Here is a 20976-nt window from a genome sequence, read left to right on the forward strand (position 1 = left end):
GATTGGTAGAGTCTGTTGTCTGTGGTCCTGCTGCAAACCAAACAGCTGATGGTAGCTGCCACTGGTGCTTTAAGTCTCAGCAGTTCCCTCCCAGTCTCTCTAAAACATGCACATAAACTCAGTTCTGGTGCCGAATGATGACAAGAATTAAGTGCATATTTTAATATTTTGCAAAGACATTAATTCCTTGACATTAGTCCTACTAAGTGGACTTTTAACCTAAATGTTTAAAAAATCTTGCTGGTGGCTGGTTGTTGTTGTTGTTGAGTACTGAACAGCATTTTGGCATGAATTCTGGAAGGAAACACTCTACAGACATTGACAAACACTGTATTTCTTCATCCTGTCCATAATATAAAGAACAAAGACAGAATGAAAAACGCAAAAGGAAGTAAAATAAAAGCTAGAAAAAACAGTGATTCTAGGAGTTTCAATATATACTTGTCAGATTAAATCTATACAAGACTAGTGATCCACAGCCAGGGTCTTTTGCAAAGGAGGCATGATTGATATAGAAAATATTAGGTTTAACATATATTTTAAAGAGATCGCTAGCAGAATATGCACTTGGGGATTTTAAAAAGCAGTTCTGCTGCTGTTATGCAGCATTGACAGAGCTCTGCAGTATCTAGAAATGTGCTGGCCTTAGGAGTCCACCTCTTACAGTACAGCCCTATGAATGACTCCTGACCCACTCCCTGGAAGATTTTGAGTATTGCTGTTTTAAAATAATTTTGTTTTATGGACTCATTTGCATGGGGTACATGAGCAAATACTGTGATCTACCTTTTCATCCCTGTTTACTATTAAAGCTTTCTATCCTATTGGGATTAGGCCATCTTCTGACACAGGGCACTAACATTTTCTCACTCCTCAAGCAGACATTGCCATTTGGATATCTAAAACAATTAGACATTAGAAAAAAGAGTGTATTAATGTAGTGAAGCTGACATTATCAAGTGTTGTAGAATATAAATGTCATTTATGAGCTGTCACACAGCTATCATTAAGAGAGTCTTTAGAAGAACACAGTACATCACACTGACTGTCATGGTGCTTGCTGCAGTCACTGAGCAATCAGACATAGCTAAACAGAGAATTTATTCTGCTTTCAGTACAAACTACAGTTACAGCTTATTTATATGATGCATTCTTTTTATGTGATGCATTTCAGGATCGCACATAATTGCTTTTTGCTAACCCCAGAGGCACTGACCCACAGTATAGTGACAGCTAGGGGGGACAGGATGGGGTCCAGTCCTGCTGCTGGGGAGTAGAGCCTCCAGTTCAAGATGTGATGAGATGGGGCTGCTGGTGCTCCAGCTCTGTGATCCCCTTTTCCCATTTTGGAGAATAGGGACTGGCAGGTCTGGCCATCTCCTGGCCCTGGCTCCAGGCAGGGAATCAAACACCTGGGAGAGCTGCTTTTCCCTCTCTGCCTCCCCCACGTTTCTGGGACAGGGACAGAATCACAGAATCACAGAATCACAAAATGGCCAGAGTTGGAAGGGACCTCAAGGATCATGAATCTCCAACCCCCCTGCCACATGCAGGGCCACCAACCTCCCCATTTAATACTAGACCAGGCTGCCCAGGGCCCCATCTAATCTGGCCTTGAACACCTCCAGGGACGGGGCATCCACAACTTCTCTGGGCAGCCTGCTCCAGCACCTCACCACTCTCTCTGTAAAGAATTTCCCCCTGACATCCAGCATAAATCTCCCCTCCCTCAACTTCAAACCATTTCCCCTTGTCCTGCAGCTATCAACCCTTTCAAAGAGTTGATTCCCCTCCTGTTTATAGGCTTCCTTTAGGTACTGAAAGGCTGCAATGAGGTCACCCTGCAGCCTTCTTTTCTCCAGGCTGAACAAGCCCAGCTCCCTCAGCCTGTCTTCATAGGGGAGGTGCTCCAGTCGCCTGATCATCTTCATGGCCCTCCTCTGGACCCTCTCCAACAGCTCCCTGTCTTTTTTGTACTGGGAGCTCCAGACCTGGACACAGTACTCCAGATGGCGCCTCACAAGGGCAGACTAGAGGGGGACAATCACCTCCCTGTCCCTGCTGGCCACCCCTCTCTTGATGGAGCCCAGGATACCATTTGCCTTCTGAGCCACAAGGGCACACTGCTGGCTCATGTTAAGTTTTTCATCTATCAAGACCCCCAGGTCCTTCTCCACAGGGCTGCTCTCAAGGGATCATGCTCTGTCCTCCATTACAGCAACATCATATATGTGCTCTGGTATCTCCCTCTGGCTGCACACCAACTGGGCAAATTGAAATTACTCCACAGGCAGCTTTAGCTGAAATTGCTCAGCAGCCATAGTTACTGACACTAGCTGAGAGTCTGAAACACTTGATATTAAAATGCACAAAGGTAAAGGAAAGCTAGCATTAGACTTAGAATTTGAATAGGCACTGCTTGAATTGCTGCTAACATCTTTAAGTCATACTGTATTCGAACTATGAACTCTTGATCCTCTAATCTTTTCATGTGATGACCTTCCACTGACTTTAATCTGCCCAGCCATATATTTGAAAGCCAACTTCCCTAATTTCTGCACCACGTGCAGCCCTACTGGACCTCTAAATCTTTCAAGAAGTTTGTAATTTGGTGCATTCCCTAAGGAAGAGTTGGAATGGGTCCAGGGAACAAGGCTAATTTAGTAGAAAGGAGAATATGTCTTCTGAAGAAATGGCTCCAAGACCTTAACATGTTGGGCCGTGAAAAAGGAGCAGGTGATACAGCATTTAATTACAGTGCACAAGTACCTAAGGGGAAGAACACAGAGCTAGGTCTGAATCTATAGGAAAAAGGTAAAATATGAGGTCATGGACAGAAACTGAAGAATATTTCCCACAGCAGTAGGCTATTTTGTATGTGTAATGGTCTGGCAACAAGGTACTGGGAACTGGTAGTATATGCAGATGTAGTAACCTATTCATTACTGTTGCAGTGTGATTACATTGCCCTACTGATGGCTCTTTGAAGTCACAAATTCCTTTGTGTCATTTGGTGTTTCATTCTCCTGTGCTGCTGAGAGGGTAGGTGGGGGTTTTCCTCAAAGCTGAGCTTCTACAGGTTAGTAATAAGATAATATTTAAAGACTAACAGTAAGAAATATGTAACTATTTCTTTTCCATGAAATGCTTTGAAGACTTATATCAACAGTACTGTAGGTTTCACAAAACATGATTATCTCTGTGTTGGTGCTGGAGAAGAATGCAGCAAATACTGAACAATTCTGATGGACTTCTGGCAGGTAAAAAGTGAGAGACAGTTTTCTATGACACTCAGAATAGTAACATGGTACTGGCATAAATGGACAATGAGGTTAATAATAACATCTTATCAACTTTGCACCATATATATGGATCTTTTACAGAAGATACTCTTTTACCCAGAATTTGGATTGGTGTGTGGCAGAAATCATAATTCACATCTTGCAAGAAATTTGAATATTTTAAAATATATTTCACAGCAGATTGGGATGAAAACAAATTTATTAATTTTCTCTAAATAGGGATTCCTGAAAGATTTTATATGAAACCTTATTATTTTTAGTCTTTTATTTTCTGATATTACAGAAAATGCATTTTACTAATGCTGGTAAAACACTTTCCTAAATCAATTCCAAAACCAAATCAAACCAAAACAAAAAACCCCTGGAGTAATAGGCCTGATATAATGTCATAGTATGTTGATTACTCTACTACATTTGTCAGAGTAGTGGTACAAAAAAATACAACTACTGTGACTCATCTAAGTTTTATCTTCTTCAAAAATGTATCTTTTGATTTTGCTCTCAGTTTAATGAAAATAATATTTTTCAAATAGAAGATTTTTTTTTAATAAAATGCCTTTGAGGACTTTTAGTTTCGTTTCCGTCCCACCTTCTCGCACTTTTCCTCATGAGTCCTCCAGCTATACTAAAAACATAATATATTTATTTTTGTAGCCCAGATTGATTAATCCCTGGATGCAGGAGTCAGTAAATGAATGATGCAGTGATTTAGAACAAATCAGAGTGCTGCTTTGGCTTTAATACATGACACATCTATGAGATGTAGTTATATTAGAGTCATATAATCATGAATGGCTTGGGTTGAAAGGGACCTCAAAGATCATCAGAGGCAGGGTTGCCAACTACTAAATCTGGCACAAGATCAGGCTGCCGAGGGCCCCATCCATCCTGAACTTGAACACTTCCAGGGTGCAGGCATCCACAACTTCTCTGGGCAATTAATCAGTTTTAACAAACTAAACTAAACAACACAGCTGTAAACATGCCAAGTCAAGACTGTGTGAGTCTAAGCAGAAGACACACATCAGCAGTCTGTTGTTCTGTTTCATCTAGTCATTCAGAGCAAAGCACCAGCTGCCTTTCATCCTCAGTTGGCGTTGTTGCTATTTAGTATGCCATTATCTCAAAAACTGTCTGAAATAACTACATTAAGAACCAGTAGAGGAGGAGAACCCCACCTCTCAACAAGAGAGTCCTAATAGAGGAAATTCTAAATTCAATTACAAAAGCAAAGAGTATAGATTATTTCACTCAGGAAATTGGTTGAGTTTGTTGAGAACTTACTTTTCCAAAACAAGCTGCCTCTCTCTGAAGAACATTTTTGAAGGATTTTTCTATTTTCTAAGGGTAAAAGTGTTAACAGACAAATAATTACTTCGTGAAATGCTGTAAAAATCAATCCAGAAGTGATGTGTTTGTAGTAACATATTACTTAGGATAAAGTGTTTTTAAATTCAATACAAAATTTAGAGGCCCACTCTTCAGCCTGTTAGGTCCCTCTGGATGGCATCCCATCCCTCAGGAGTGTCAACCGCACCCCACAGCTTGGTGTTACCAGCAAACTTGCTGAGGGTGCACTCAACCCCACTGTCAATGTCACTGATGAAAGTATTAAAGAGTATCAGACCCAGCACCGATCCCTGGGGGACACCACTCATCACCGATCACAGACATTGAGCCATTGGCCACCACTCTGTGGATTTGACCCTGCAGACAGTTCTTCATCCATTGAACACTCCACCCATCAAATCCATCTTTCCAGTTTGGAGAGAAGGATGTTGTGGAGCGTCGTGTCAAAGGCCTTACTGAAGTCCAGATATATGGCATCAGTGGCTCTTCCCTTGTCCATTGATGCAGTTATACCATCACAGAAGGCCACGAGGTTGGTCAAGCAGGATTTGCCCTTGGTGAACTCGTGCTGGTTCTCCCAAATCACCCCTCTGTCTTCCATGTCCCTTAGCAGAGCTTCCAGGAGTATCTGCTCCATGGTCTTTCCCAGCACAGAGGTGAGACTGACAGGTTGGTAGTTCCTGGGGTCATCCTTTTTACCCTTCTTAAAAATGAGTGTGATACCTTTTTTTCAGTCACCAGGAGCTTCATCTGATTATTATGACTTTTCAGATATCATTGAGAGTTGCTTGACGACTACATCAGCTAATTCTGTCAGGACTCTGGCATGCATCTCATTGGAACCCACAGACTTGCAGATGTTCAGGTTCCTCAGGTGATAATGAACTTAATCTTCACTTACAGCAGAAGGGACACTTCCCCAATCCCCTTCTTCCCAACCACTTGTTTGAAGGCTGTGTGACAAGCAGTTATCAGAGAAGACCAAGGCAAAAAAGTTCTTGAGTACCGCAGCCTTCTCCTTGTCTGTTGTTATCAGCATTTGGATGAGTAAGATATTTCCAAACTTCTCTAAATCAAAGTTCTCTAAATTCAGTGTAAAACCAACCACGAAATAATTATCTGTGTTGTGTGATGTGCAGAAGTGTTGGCTGAGAATTCCTTAGCAGGGACTCATTCCTGTGAATCTACTGCATTTTTCATGATAAAGAAGTGATGCTTTGTAGAGTGCCTTGGCGTAACCGTAACATAAACAGCATTTTTGTACATTGGCACAGCTCAGTCTCTGAGGAATCCAAGATTTCATCACTTTAAATTCCTGAGTTTTGAAGTATGACTTTCTGTGAGATATTTTCCAGGAAAGTAAGAATTATATTTTGAGAATTCTAATGATATTTTAAAATCCCAACCAACCTGGTATTAAACGCACTCTTTAATTTATTGACACCATGTCAAAAAAAAAAAAAAAAAAAAAAACCCTGCCTTAGGCCACATTTTCTAACCCATAAACCACAGATGCAAGTGCAGATATGATGCTTTTAGTAGATTGACAGTACTAGTGGTTGAGATGATTCATACTATTCCTCTGGGCAGCATCCCAACTCTTCTCTGAGTCAGATTTGGTGTTCCTTTATCAGGAGGGAGAGCACAGTTAGAAAACAGTGTTTTAGAGCTAAAGCAACTCTTCTCTTGTAATAGTTGTACAGAACTGACAAATTTTAGCTCCCTTTAATAGAGAAACTCCCGATGCATGCCAGTTAAATCCCAAGTGCTGCTTGTGAATCATCTTGTGCATATCATCTGTGCATCACATCATCTTCATTTCTGAATCTTTGTTTTAAGATGACTTTTTACTTTTTTTTTTTTTTTATGTCCCCACACTTAAGCTGTTGGCACCAAAATTCAGTGATTTAGCAGGCTCTGGAGAAATATGCTTCTAGTATTTTATCATCACTTTTTTTAATTCCTTTTTTGGGGTTTCTTTCTTGTCTACGTACAGTGCCTTTTTACTCTGCTTACTTTGGCACAGATTAACTCAGTTTCTTCAGATGCTCCTTTCTGACTCCTTGGCTTACCAGCAGTGGTATACATTGGCTTCCATTGTGGTTTAAGCCCAAAGATGGACCTGTTGGCCTGCCTGATATATAAACTCAGGTCTGGTTTACAAGAAGTCTTAAATTTAAATGCAAACCCTAGAGATAGCACTGCACCCTGCTGACAGTCCTGTGAAAATGTGGGAGCTTGGAGTGCTGTGTTCCCCTCCACACCCCTCTGGTCCCATCCCATGACAGGACCCTCACTGTGACCGTGGCACCTTGAAAAACAAGACCGTCTTTCAAGGGAAACATTTCTGAACTGATTTTCCGTTAATAGAATTTATGGTAGATGGATTTTTTAACTCTAAGGAGATGATGCTCTACTGGCAGCAGCAGAAGCTTTACATCACTTGCCTGAAGTACCTGCCTGGGTGCTGGAACATTTGTTTTCTAGATCATCAATCTGAAACAGTGCCCCTGCTGTCCAGCAAAGCCTAGAAGCCACTAGGCTGCCACATGGTGACTGCTGTGACCCACTGAGACTGTGCCTTCTTAAGGTGGGATGAGGAAGTCCTCCACAAGTAACCACAGAGCCTGAGCTCAGCCATTTTCAGCCAGTACCACCTAAGAGCAGTGATGTGTCAATTTCCTCAAAATAGCATATATGTCAAAAATACCAACCTTCACCATAAATCTAAAGCATTTCCAGCTCTCTTGAAAATCACCCCCAATTCTGTCTATTTCCTCCCCCCAAACCCTTCTCTTGCTGTAGAAGACAATCTGCTCCTCAGGTTTTTTTCTCTAATCTTTATCCTCACTTTACACGTCAAGATAGGGACACAAAAGGCCTAATACCAGAGGTGTTGTTCGTGTACAATAAGCTTACAAACGCTCGCTCGAGGCACTGCCAGTCAGCCAACTTGGCTTGATAGAAGGCAGAGCTGCTTGGGCTTGCCAGGAGGCAGATTTGCTGCCTCGCTGCCAGCTCACTGCCCTGAGAGTGCTCCTGGAGCCCACAGTTGGCCATGGGCTGTGCAGCAGGACAGCTCTGCCCAACCAGGGCTACGTGTGCCTGTCTGCGAGGTATCAGTCACTGCAGAGCATCCATCAGAAGAAAGGGAGGCATCCAGAGCACCAGCGTGCTTGGCATAGGTAGGTCAAATGGCAATGCAGGGAATGCAAAGGGGAAGAAAAGTGGGCTGCTAAGGGTTGTCAAAGGAAAGGTTTTAGGCAGATGGAACTGAACAACTAGATTTTGCAGGGAACAACTTCAGAGAGAGCCACATTAGTTCTTTTTGTGTTTTTTATTCATTCTGACTGTGATTTTTTATACCCCTGTAGCAGACAGGTACCCATTGTGCCATAATAGCTTCACCCTTCTGGCCTTTAGCATTCCCTTGCTAACTGTTAGAGGTCGGGTGGGAAAGTGTAGTCAAAATAATTGTGGTCATAAAGAAAAAGAATTTCAAGAGGTTGCAAAGGATGACAGAAAAGGTACACAAATTCTGTGGCTCAGAGCCTTCTACTAGCCTTCTATTAAACAGAAGTTCTTGGTTAGTCGATAGATATATTAATAATGGCTGCATTTGTTCTGTTCCTCTTCAAACAGTCCTTTTAAGTCTCTTTCTTCTTCTCAAGATGTGAAGTTACTTTGATAGCAGGAAGGCAGTTGCAATTCCCACTTCTGCTAACTTTGTTAAATACTGAACTGCCATGCCTTCAGCCCAGTAATGTTTGTAGATCTCAGTCCCTTCCAGTAGTCAGTACATGTCTAACTGTAATGTCTACAGTGCTCTAGCTTTTAGAAAAACATATTGGAAAAGACGGAAAGCTAATGTTTAGCAAGTATCAGAGGAAATGACAGCATAAATTGAGCTGCAAAACCAGATGTTTGTTCCACTGTAGCATGCTTTTTGAATTCAGTCTGCAAGATCAATATTTTAAGATTTGCTGAATTTCCAGAGGCAGTGTTTTCAATTTGAAAGATTTTTAACCTAGGTGAGAGCATTGAGAACATCATGGAAGATGCTCAGGAGCCAAAGAAGGGCTGGTTTTCAAAGCAGTACACTGGAATATCTACCGTTGCTCTAGCTCCAAAAATCAATCAGTTTTACAGGAGACCTAATATATGATGCTTCATCTTTCACCCTTAATTCAGCTTCTGAAGAAGTTTGCCTTCTCTCTAAGCATCACCAGTGGTCACTTTATCTCTGCTAGCCTACAGTTCCCCAGGAAAGAGACACTTCTGTCTTTCAGGTGCTCCTTAAATGTATAGCTAAGCTCCTCTGCACTTTTATGGGGAGCGATCTGTCTTTTATCTTTTGGGAGAGGAAAAACATTGAATGCATTTAGTTCAGCCTGGGCCACTGTTCCTGATTAAATGTACCTTGTATTTAGAAATACCATAGAGTCATACTAGTTTTTATGGAGTAAGAGGGACTTACAGTATTGCTGAATGTGTAAGATGCATGCAGAGATGCCACTGCTTATCCTCATAATCTTATTTCTGTTTATCACAAGCCCCCAAAAGAAATGCTGATGGAACACACCACACACAGCAGATAACTACACAGAATAAAGCTGTAAATATTTGTTAAAGGAAATGGAAAAGAAGAATTCTGAAAATCTTGAAATTAGCATCTTTTTATTTCTTTTATGATGTGGTTAAACACCCATCAGAGTAAACAGAAACCTTATTGCACAGCTGTTGACTAGAGATGAGATGGTGCTTGGTAAAAAGCATTCAGGTCTGTAGGTATGTAGTTGCCACTGCCATCTATGGACATAGCATACACATCTATGGGAAGTTCCCTGGTTGTTTTTTCAATACTAGTTAACCCTTACTTTTGCAGTTTGCTGGGCGGGCAATAACATTTAAACTCTTCCTGAAGTATTGTCTCCATACGTGATATTTCATTGTCACCACTTAAGCACTATAACCATATCACTTCCAATAAACTGAATGTGCAAACCGTAGCCAACTTCGTACTTGAAGAATGCAAAGTGGTCCATCATTTTGAAAGACATTTTAAAGGCACTGGGACAATGATGTTCTCCATTCCTCTGTCCCAACAATTTATTTAGAATAAATTGGTCTTTGGTAAAACCGTATTTTTTCATCTTATACTGAAAACATAAAAGCTCTTTCAAGGTAAATCCTGGAAATTTGTAGGCCAGTGTTTCATCTTCTTGCATAGTTGGAGGACCCCAGCTGAAACAGTTATTCTGGACAACCAAAATGCTGACTCTATCTTCAGCGTTGGGGCTGGTTGGCAGAGATAAACAGCAGACAGTGTAGTTCTATATTTTTCCTTTATATAGAAAAACGGAGTAGTGAGGGAGCTGTGTGGCAGTAAGCACGTATGCTCACTGGCATTCTTCTTCTTGCTCAGAGAAGAGGAAACTCAATCATATCTCTAGCAGAAGCTTGTAAAAATCTTCTGCCTTCCTGAACCCTCACTGGTATGGTGTTTGTTTAGGAAACTTTCAAATATCTTAGGAATTATTTATGTAAGCCTGCATTTCTTAACTGAAGGTTATCTAAGACAAGAATTCTCTAAAAATGTGATGTTGTCAGGTAGGTACCGTATTAAAGGAAAACTCAACCTTTTGCACAATTATACGAATATCTCATATAGAAGCATGCTAAAACAATGCAGATTAGCTATAAGAATGCATTGTCTAAAGTTAACATTTTGTGTTCTGCCACTACCTTTGGTATATTGACACCCCTTTGGTTATCTTCCACAAGTGTGGAATGAAGCAAGAAACCCCCACCTATGGCATTGTAGGCTTCTGTAAGTAAAACTATATTGTAATATGTATTTTCAGTGAAAAAAAGATGGTGTGTATGCAGCTCTCAGTCTGATTCTTATCACTCTTTGCCTGCTATGGGAACTCCTAGAAATATAAAATCATTACAGCCCTCCCAATGAGTTAAAGGTATGATGGAAGCAGTGCATTGCAACAAGGACATGCCGAGTACATCCTGAGCTCTCTAATGAGCAGAGTTCTTCTGTGAGTATTTGCATATGCTCCAATATGCCATTAGTGTATGTGATTTTAGGTTTTCAGAACATAAAAGTAATAGGTTAAAATGAGATATAAAAAGGCTAATAAACATGTTGTTCTGAATATAAGCAATGTAAGGGAGGTGTTATAATTATCTGTGTATCTCTGCACAATCTGTCCCTGACCTAATTTCCATCTGCCGGAGAAACAGCAAATTTAAATACCTACAAATCTTCATTTGCCCATTTCTTGTTTATCATGCAGCATATCTCTGAGTTCAGAGCACGATTATTCCAGAGCTGGCTGGAGCCCTGAGGATATATGTTTTTGAAAAATGACATGGCTGATTTGCCACTCTCCTTATTTCCTTTGCTTATTTTCCTATACAAAGCTCAATGGAACAGTAGTTCCATTTTCCTCGGCTATTTGGGTATCATCAGGACAAGCAGGGTTTGACTAATGCAGCACAGCCTTGGGCCTAACAACACATTTGCAATCGCAGCACTGCCCCATGTTCACATGACTTGTGGTGATGAAAGGTTAACAAGAGCAATCCCATGTTCCCTGTCCACCAAAAACTGAACCAATGTTCATCTGCTGAAGGGAGGTGGCAGCAGTGAGGGCTCGCCAGCTAGAGGGTTCATGCTGGTGGATGGTGTTGGTGACATCCCAATTTCTAGTCATCGCTGCTGTTCTTGGCTTGGGTTGTTTCCAATTCATGCCTTGATAGAGGTTTTCCAGGAAGTCCATATTTCACAGAACTGCTTCTCCCTGCCATCATTGTGGCTCAGGGAGCCAAGACTGCATTAGTTCCAGTCTCTTAGAATTTTTAAGCTTCTCCTAGGAACAGTCAGGACAAAGACACACTTTAAAACTAGCTAATAATGTTTTGAAATCAGAATTTTTGTTGTTAGATAAATGACCCTTCAGAGTCCCTTCAGAGAGGCATTCTTTAGTAGTGCTTGATACTTTTCAAAAGGAAAGGCCCATGACTTTCAGAAGATCAGTCCCTCTTGAGACATTTTTTGATGGAAACATCACAAACTTTGGCCTTAAGCAAATGGAACATTTGCTAGTGATAGAGCAGGGCTTCAAGAGTGAAAGCATTTGTTCTACCATGTGCTTACCAGAAATGTAATGAAATTTTCATATGCATATAATTACCTGTTTTCCTGCTTTTTAACTAAAAACTGCCAATGCAATGATTACTCCTCATTGTTAAAAAGATTCAATATCCAGCATGAAAAATACATGCCAGCATTTTAGTCTGATATGATTTATAATCATTAAGTTTTATACCCATGAAGGACTGGCTTGCTGACATCCCTTTACAATACTACAGGCATGCTGAACTGTAATAGACTGTCTATGTAAGTACATGTAATATGCCCAAATGAATATGCTGGTGTTTTTAATGAATAAAGACTGATACTAAATTTCTGGCACTTCTAAGGCTCAGTCAAAGCAACAGGTCCTTTTCATGTCTCAAGGGAAGAACCTTAATAATTTTACTCCTCTCTGATATCTGAATTAATGACTGTCATCTGCAGTACTCTGAAGAAAAGAAAATCTCCCTCCTGTTAACACAACACACTTTGTACTTGTAAAAGAGAGGATGAAAGAGACCATTTATCTCAGAGTTTAATATATTTGAGTAGAGCTTCAGAAGTCATTGCCTACTCTGAGACGGATATTGACCTTTTGGCTGAATGCTTGTACGCTGCGCAGAAATAACCTGGAAATAACCATTCTGCTTGTTTTAAAGGGCTCTGCAACAGAGCTTGTATCAATACTGTGCTTCCAGGAAAATTGGATTATTCAAGTTCTGGATGAGCTTCATCCTTCATGCCAGGCAATGGGCACCCCCCTTTGATTCAGATTTCTATATCTCTTTTGTTTTTATTTATTGCAAGTTGGAAATAAATGGTTCATTTCTTTCCAGAAAGTTAAAAAAAAAAAAAAAAAAAGCTCATTTGTTATTTGTGGACTATGCTTTAGGCACTGTGAGCACAATAACATTTCTAGTAGCATCCAGTAGTGTATTTCAGAGTTTTTCTTGATGGGGTGGTTATTTGGTAGTGTCCAAAGCAGATTAATTCTCTATGGAGGAAAGATGAAACGATGGAGTGTCCCAGCACAAATTCATAGCATAAGAAGCCAAATTTACAGAATTTACAGAAATTTACAGAAAATTTACAGAAGGTCTCTCTTGGCTTGCATTTATTGCATGTGCCACATAAAGCTCTCTAGGCTAACTTTTTGATATTACATGGTTATTACAGACATATATCTCAGCTCCACTGCTTTCATAGAATTGTAGAATCATTTCTTACTTCTGAGACCTAGGCTAAGAAGCAAAGAGCTGGTTTAGATATTTCTGTACTGCATTCCATTACACCATTTGGAAAGTTTTGTTGTTTGAGTTTCTCAAAAAAGTAGAGCTGTTAGTTGACAAAATGTCTACAAGGACCCCCTCTATGGGGAAAATATCATCTGACACATAAATCTGATGTAGCCAACAAAACAAGAAAGTAAGCAGAGATCTGGAATTTAAGAACTGAAACTGGTAAACAGTTGAGTGTAAGTAACTGATCTCAAGATCTTTAAAGAGAAGAGAAGAAATAACTAAAGAGCAGAAAGTAAACAGGGAACTTGTTCAGAATAGCAATTCAGGCCTCAAATATGCACATTGGCTTAAGATACACTTCCTTCTGTACATAAATAAGAATTTGGATACCTCTAAAGCAGCTGTCACTAAAGTATTGCTGAGTGTTTTGACTTCTCCTGCTTGCAAAAAAAAATACAACTCATAAACTTACTAAAAAAATGAATAATTCAAAAGAAATGTGAGAACTAAATATTTATTAAAACAAAACAAAAATGGCATGGTGAAGCAAGATATATAAAAGTTGAAAATACTTCAATATTCATCTGAACACTTCGTATATTTCATTTGAAGCTCTAAAAAATTAAATAGATTAATCAAAAGATGTGAATAGTCCCCAACTTAAATGGATTCCTTTATTTCAGATTCATATTGGGTCATTCATCAAAAATGTTTTTAGGAAAGTGCTTTTTAAAAAAAAAATAAAAAATTACTTAACCAAAACTGCAGACTGTATAGGATGCCTATTGACCATACTGCACATAAGGATAGGAGTCACAGGGGGTTCCTCCAAAATAACTTTGTCTTCCTCTGAAATAACTTACGTTCATCGCAGCTGACATGGTCCTCTATCACAGCCATTTATATCTCATTGATCTTGCAGATCTCGAGAGGAGGAGTCTGCCCTCTGGCACAGCCCTTGTAGTAATGAGCATTTATTCTTTAGCATTCACTACAGGCGCTGATTAGAGATGGTGATAAAGACATCGTTGGAGTCCAAAGCCAATACTGGAATGTAAAAGTAATGCGTGGATAAAGTAGCATTTTAAACGGCTACATCTATTTACTGCTGATATTTCCATACAAATCATTTTGTGGTATTAACTTCAAAAGGTGTAGCGGGAGGTTTAATTTGCTACAGTTCTGGTCTGATAGGTACGGAGACACCAGAGGGTTCTGCTGTACTGAACTCAGAGGTGTTCAGACAAACCTTTGTGCTCGTAGTAACAAGAGCTAGTGTGAGCTTATACAATTTAAAACTAATTGCCCAGCCAATGTCCTCATTACCATATTGATGCAGTTCATAAATCAAAGCCCTGCCTATTCAAACTGTTTACCAGCCTTGGATTAAGCAGCATATTTCAACTAACAAATGCAGCATGCTGCCAAAATGCTGCAGAAACTTTAAAAGACTGATAGCAGTATAAACCTGGGGAGCTGCAACACCACAGACTGATATAACAAACATGGCACTAAAGAACTCGCTCCTGTTTGTTTTCTGAGCGTTCTCTGATTTAGCCTTAAAACCTTCCATTATAACATATTGCAGTTACCGATACAGATCCTTACACAGAAGAGGGCTGCTGTCAGTTTTGATAAATTTGGCAGCAGAAGCAAGAGCTAAGGCATGGAAAGGACTGAAGATTCTGCTGCAAGGGAAGCTTGAGGCAAAAGTAGGGCTCTGGAGAGTTGGTTTGGTTAAGATCATTGGCTTATCCTTATTAAGGAGGACTATGCATAGGGGAGAGAAGAGTGGACATTTGCAATGAAATGCAGCTCCTTTATGAATAGAACTATCAGGAAGAGTTCAGCTTATAAAAATAAGTCTTGATGATGCCTGTTAAAACCTCTACCTCTTCAGTTGTTTGCATAAATTCAATCATGACAATTAATAAAGGAAAAAAAAACAATTTCTTATGGATGGAAGATGAACTAAGGCATGACTAAGACATGCCTTTGTGTGATAAAAAAATGTTTGATTCCAGTTTACATCTCTCTTGCTACCTATGTGGTCACAGTAGACACAAGCTTCCAATTGCTTACACACAGACACTGGATAATAAGAAGTGAAATTAATCTGATATCTTCTCATTGAAGGCAATGATGTATTTTCTTTTTGCAGAGCAGTAAATAACGTTAAAGAAGTCTATTTCCCTCTTTACATAATTCTGAACAGTAAACGCAGATCTGTAGCAGTGTCTGCCCCTATAAAATGCCAAAATAACTTCCATTTTCCAGTGTCTTTTGTTGCTGATGCACATCACAGGTCCAGCAGAGGGAAGAATGCAACTTTAGAAGCCAACCAAAGTATATCCATTTGCAGGCTGTTGTGAAGGACAATTTTGTACTGACATACAGCTTTCAATAGACAAGAGCTAAGTAGGAAAGAAATTTGCTCGTTATTTACCTAACCTGTAGAGTGAGAAATGGATGTCTTCTCTGTTTCCTCTTTCATCAGTTTAAAGGGAAATTTAGAGATGTTAATATGACTCTTAATTCCTCCACTTTAACATGAGTATCTTCCAACACGAGAAAACTGTTTCTTTCAGCCTCTTTCCTCTTATGCAAGATTAATTTACAGAATCTATTGAGCATCCCTTGAACATATGTAATGGAATTCACATTACAGGCTGTAGAAACAGTGCTGGTATTTAAGCTGGAGGGAGCAGGAGCTCAGATCTCTGTGACTTCTCTTGCAGAAATGCTGTTTCCTGACTTTGGTTTGGACTGCTTACTTAGATGAAGAAATAGGATTTTAACAAAGCCAAGAACCTCAACCTGAAGGGAGACAGCTTTTTTTTTTTTTTTTTTTCCCTATATGGTTTATTCAGTGTTGCTTTTGAAGTATTTATTATGTGTTGATTCATTTCTGGGGGCTCTGCTTATGACCAGTGTCTGTGTATGACTGGCTGCCTTTCCTGTCTTATGTTGATTCCACCAGTCATATAAAAACAAAGCCAAAGTGTTCCAAAGCAGTATAATAAAAAAATCTGTTTTTTAATAACATAGATTACAGATAAATGCATACGCACACACATACCTTTCACCCCTTCTTTCCCATGAGCATTGGGATTTTCAGCAACTTCACAGAAAGTTTCATTTCTCAAGTAGTTCAGATTGTAATCTTAAATCCCTTGAAATTGCCTCCTGAAAGCATGTAGTCAAACAACCTCAGGCCAACATGTCATTAAGAGCTTGATGCTGTGTTTCATAGGTACAAGACAAAATACTTGAGGCAGTTTAGTGAATAAAAAAGTAATTGAATGCAATACTAAAAGAAGTCGACTGGCTGAAGGAAGGCCAGATCCTACTTGGGACACTTCATTTGTACGAGAACCACGCTGAAAGGCATCTATCCACAGATCCCCATTCATACCTCACTCCTTTCTGCTGCTTTATTTTAAGGACATGCAATTGGGTATGCAACAGGCATGAGATCTTTCCAAGGCCACATTTAGTCCTTCACTTCACCAATGGTTATGCATGAATTCTCCTTAGGATGGTAACCACTCTGCACAGGATGGACACAACAGAATGATTGGCAAAGTCAAGGTCCTCATAATGTAAACTAGCTAAACTAGCTTCCCATCCATGTAAGTTCTTAGAAATTGAATGAGCTGTGTTGTGGAGACATTTGCTTACCTGAGTTGCAATTAAGCCACTGCTCCCCATACTGGTGAGGTGACCATGACAGCACTGTTGAGAATGCTGATGATCCTAAGGTCCGGCTGGTATAAGAGTGTCAGTGAGGATGGTAGTTGGAAAGCAGCACAGCTGTAACAGTCAAACAGGAGTGTAGGCCCAACTACATTAGCAAAGTGTCACTTTATCATTGTTGTTAACTGAATTTGAGATTGCAATGCAAAATGAGCTTCTGTCACAGTGGAGGTGGGACCAGCAAGGAAAGGGTAGGTGGTGCAGGTATCCACAGACTGTAAGCACTTCTAAGCTGAACTATAAAGTAATTCCAGTAAAATGGCTGCCTCGATATGTGCCTTCATTTGCCAAGCAATTCATTCATAAACATTTTAAATTCTTTGCTGACTAAAATACTGCTTAGCTTCCGTGAGAGCAATCAGGTGCGTCTAAGGGCTGTCTCCCTCATTCATGAATGAGTCAGGAGGGATAGAGATTTGGCAGAAACTCTGCCTGTGGATACTTCAAGGTGAAAGATGTAATCTGCTGCTACTGGCAGGCAGGAGCCATAACACAAATAGAATGATGTTGCAGCTTTTGCATTTTTGCTGTTTGCTCTAATCAAAGCAGTATAGAAAAAGACAACAAAAACTATAGTATAGCTCAGCAGTCTTCTCATTTTCTAATGGCAATTCATCCCTTCCTTTTGCTGGCTTGGTTTGCAAGTAACTGATTTACACTCACACCATGAAATTTGTGCATCCAGGAGCCTACACTACAGCTCTGCCTTGCAGCACATGAGACATTCTGTCTGCAAGGCACGATCCTACTAATATATATAGAAGTGAAGACTTGTGAAGTCTTGGCAGCAGATGTAGGACTTGAAGAAACAGACAAACAATAAGAATTTGCCATGTGACATGGAAAGCTAATTTTGGTCTTCCTTCCTATTGCTCGGAAGTGCTACATCAAAAAGCATTTCACGGCCTCCCTTTTCAAAACCTGACAGTCTCCAGAGCAGTGTGTGCACTGGGAGTCTGACTCCAGGTGCTCCAGGTGATAAAGCAAAGCACAGCGTTCTGGTTCTGCTCAGTATGAAGAATGAGGTCACACTGTATTTTTAGAAGCACCTTGTGTTGCTATGAAGCATGCTCTTGCTCTCCTTTTATTTTTTTCCCCCTCTCCTTTTTTTTTTTTTTTTTTTTTTTTTTTCCTCTCTTTACTGTGAATAATTTGGCTGGTGCTTGCAGAAGGCTGTTTTAGCCCCAGGGATTCTCACACATACTTCTGTTGACAGAGCTCTTGTGCAGCAAGCAAGCTGAAATGCCTTTTGTTAAGGATCTGCTCATTTCTTTTTCTGTTCTGCCCCAATGCTTGGAGGATCTTTTGGCTACTGAGTTCCTGTTGTTACGCTCATGGAAATTAACTGAATTGAAAAATATGAGGTTACCTTGCAAAACAGGTAAAATTATCAACAGGGAAAGAAAATCCTGCTCTCCTAATTTGCTTTAGTCCGTATGTTTCACATTCTCGTGGCTTGCTTGTTTAATTTTTTAGGGGAAGATTGTTTAAGTCGCTGGGAAATACTAAACAAAGTCATCATGAAAGGCAAACAAATGCATTAAGGGCTGAGGGGTAAAAACTCTTTATTTCGGGTGAGTGCTCTTCCATTGTCGCCCAGACCAGGGCTCGCTTTGCTGGTTTACTCTGTCAGTTCATGTTTAAATAGACTTCTAAAAAGTAAGAAATTTCCACACGTTCACATGCTATGCAATGCCAAAATGCATAGTGAAAATGCAATTACAATGGATATTGAAATGCACTAATATTTAATCAGTATTTGCAGGTTAGTCTAGGTGACTTGTTGTTACAATAACCCTATGAAATAAAGCATAGTAATTTCCCCAGAAAGCAATTCTCCTCGTAGTAACTCAAGAAAATATAAATGAGTAAAATTCTCCTATTTCGTGCTTAAGCCTAATATGTGCTTTTTGTATTAATTTTGTGCAAAACTTGGTGGTTTAATACACATTTTGGTTGTCTAGGCAAAGGAGATTCAAGGCAATGGAGGGTGATACACAGAAATTTAGCTGTGCATCTGCACAGATATCTTCGCTTTTACCAGCCCACAAGGAAACTTTCCTTCCACATCACTGCACTATCTGTACCTCAGATCTGTATTAATCCATTGCTGACTTGTAAGAAGCTTTCTTTAGAAAACAAAGTTCCATTTGTGTGTCAAATGCATGTGTATAAAAAGCTGAAGTTGATTATCACATTCAGATACAGATTTCATATTTTACCTTAAAAAAATCCCATATTGCTTTTTTTTGTGTGTGTGTTCTGCCTTAGGCTGTTTTGGAGTCAGTTTTAGTAGAACAGTTTGCTGTGATGGTCCCTACATTGCTCTTCCTACTTAGAAAAAGCACACATACGCCCAAGAGATTTTTGTTACTCAGCATCTGATCCTACCAGCAGTAGGTCACTGTTGGTACAGCTAATGCTACAGTATATACTGAGAATCACATTGCGTATGAAATAACTTCCCTACTTATAAAGACCTTTTTCAGAAAGATTGTTATTTTTCAGAACTTTTAAGTGCATGCATTCATAATTGTGGTGGTCATTATATTATTTTGCAGATCTGTGTTACGGGCCTTTTACGACACGTACAGATTTAGCTCTGAATGCATAAGCCTCTCTAAGTTATATATTTTGGGATGGGTAGGATTTCCAACCCACGGTTCTGCCAAAAATGTTAAGTTTTTAGAAGCTTTAAATGTCTATGTGTAACTTTTTATAAAATGCAGAATCTGGTATTTTGTAGAAGGGTGCTTTTTTTGCCCATCTCTGCTAGATCGAGTAAAGAGAGATGTTCCAAGGATGTGTGGGTGAACTCACACTCTTTTATCACTTTTTCTTCATAGATTTCTTGCCACGCTTGCACAAAACCCGTCTGCTCCTGCATGCTTTCTTTGTCCCAGTCTCATTGCAGAAAAAAGACAAATAAAGAGTCCAAGGCAGTAAGCAACCCTGATAAAAGGAAAATCTTTTTCATGCCTTTTGTAATTAAACTGTAGAATCTACAGCTTCACACCACATCCTTGAAAACTGGAAATCACTTGAGAGAAAGAACTTCATGAAATGTAAAATGAAGCTGGGAGTTTACTTTAGATGCTATATTATTCAGTGATAACAGCAAGTACAGGTTTTTTTTTTCAGGGATTATAATTCATGTTTTGGAGTTTAAAGCATCATAAAGTAGTAGAAATAAAAAGCAATCAAAGCTCTTTTGATGCCTTCTGGGTTGTCTTCTTGAATAGCAGCATCTCCTTTCTTGTTCCTGGCTCTGCGGAGTGGGAATGTGGTTGCTGGCAGTATGCCTTCCAGCAGGATGGAGCATGCCAGGGGGCTGAAGAGCAGCAATAATGGCTTAGATAATCATCAATAGTCACCTAAATGGCAGAAGGCTTTCTCATGTGCCTAAAATAGCATGTGAAAGGTTAATTACCCCAGTCATTCCCTACAAAGGTGTCTACTTTTTCCAAGGCATTGTACTCAGTTCGTGTAGCACTAAGGAGAAAGAAGCAAGGGTGTTCAGTGCTTCTGAAAGTGAAGTCACTTCTATTTAGATGGTCTTCTTGAAGCTTTTGAGAAAATAAGCCTTCCAATGCACTTTTGTCATTTACGTGTAGACATTACAATCTGCTATTATTGTGCAAAAAAAAAAAAAAAAAAAAAAAAAAGACATGGGGAGAGATTTTTCTTGGAGATATTTAGATTGGATATAAGAAAGAAGTTTTTTTACAGTAAGGGTGATGAGGCACTGGCACAGGTTGTCCAGAGATGTGGTGGATGCCCTGTCCCTGAGGATACTCAAGGTCAGGCTGTATTGGGCTCTGAGCAACCTGATCAAGCTGTAGGTGTCCCTGCTCATCGCAGGGTATTTGGTCCAAATGACATATAAGGGTCCCTTCTTCTTGCCTTTATCTGCCCATCTAAAAGTTGTGTGAGTTGTGTAAGCATTCTGTCTATCCCTCCTTTATAGTTTGGAAAAGCGGGTCATGCTAGGAGGGAGACTATGCTAAAATAGGCATTTATCTTCAGGAAGCATTTTCCTCCCTCTACTGACTCCAGCAGGAGGCCAGTCAGCTAACAATAATGTCTGACTTTTCATAGCTAACAATAACTGAGAAGAATGCTTTTCTAAATTGTACATACCAGCATGCTTGCACCTTTTACAATCAAAGAGCAAATG

General features: G+C 39.8%; 1 protein-coding gene across 2 annotated transcripts in view; it reads left to right on the forward strand.

Annotated features, from left to right (window-relative positions):
- STARD13 (StAR related lipid transfer domain containing 13) overlaps nt 1-20976 on the forward strand; it is a 297319-nt gene that overhangs the window by 24935 nt on the left and 251408 nt on the right. The window contains exon 1 of one of the 2 annotated variants that reach the window (XM_085216036.1): nt 18162-18180. The exons of the other annotated variant lie outside the window; for it this stretch is intronic. The gene's annotated coding sequence lies outside the window, so the exon portion shown is untranslated. Of the gene's footprint in view, nt 1-18161; nt 18181-20976 lie in introns of those variants that run through there. 2 annotated transcript variants of the gene reach the window in all.

The sequence above is a fragment of the Meleagris gallopavo genome, chromosome 1, assembly GCF_905368555.1.
Source record: "Meleagris gallopavo chromosome 1, MGAL_WU_HG_1.1, whole genome shotgun sequence".
NCBI lineage: Eukaryota > Metazoa > Chordata > Aves > Galliformes > Phasianidae > Meleagris > Meleagris gallopavo.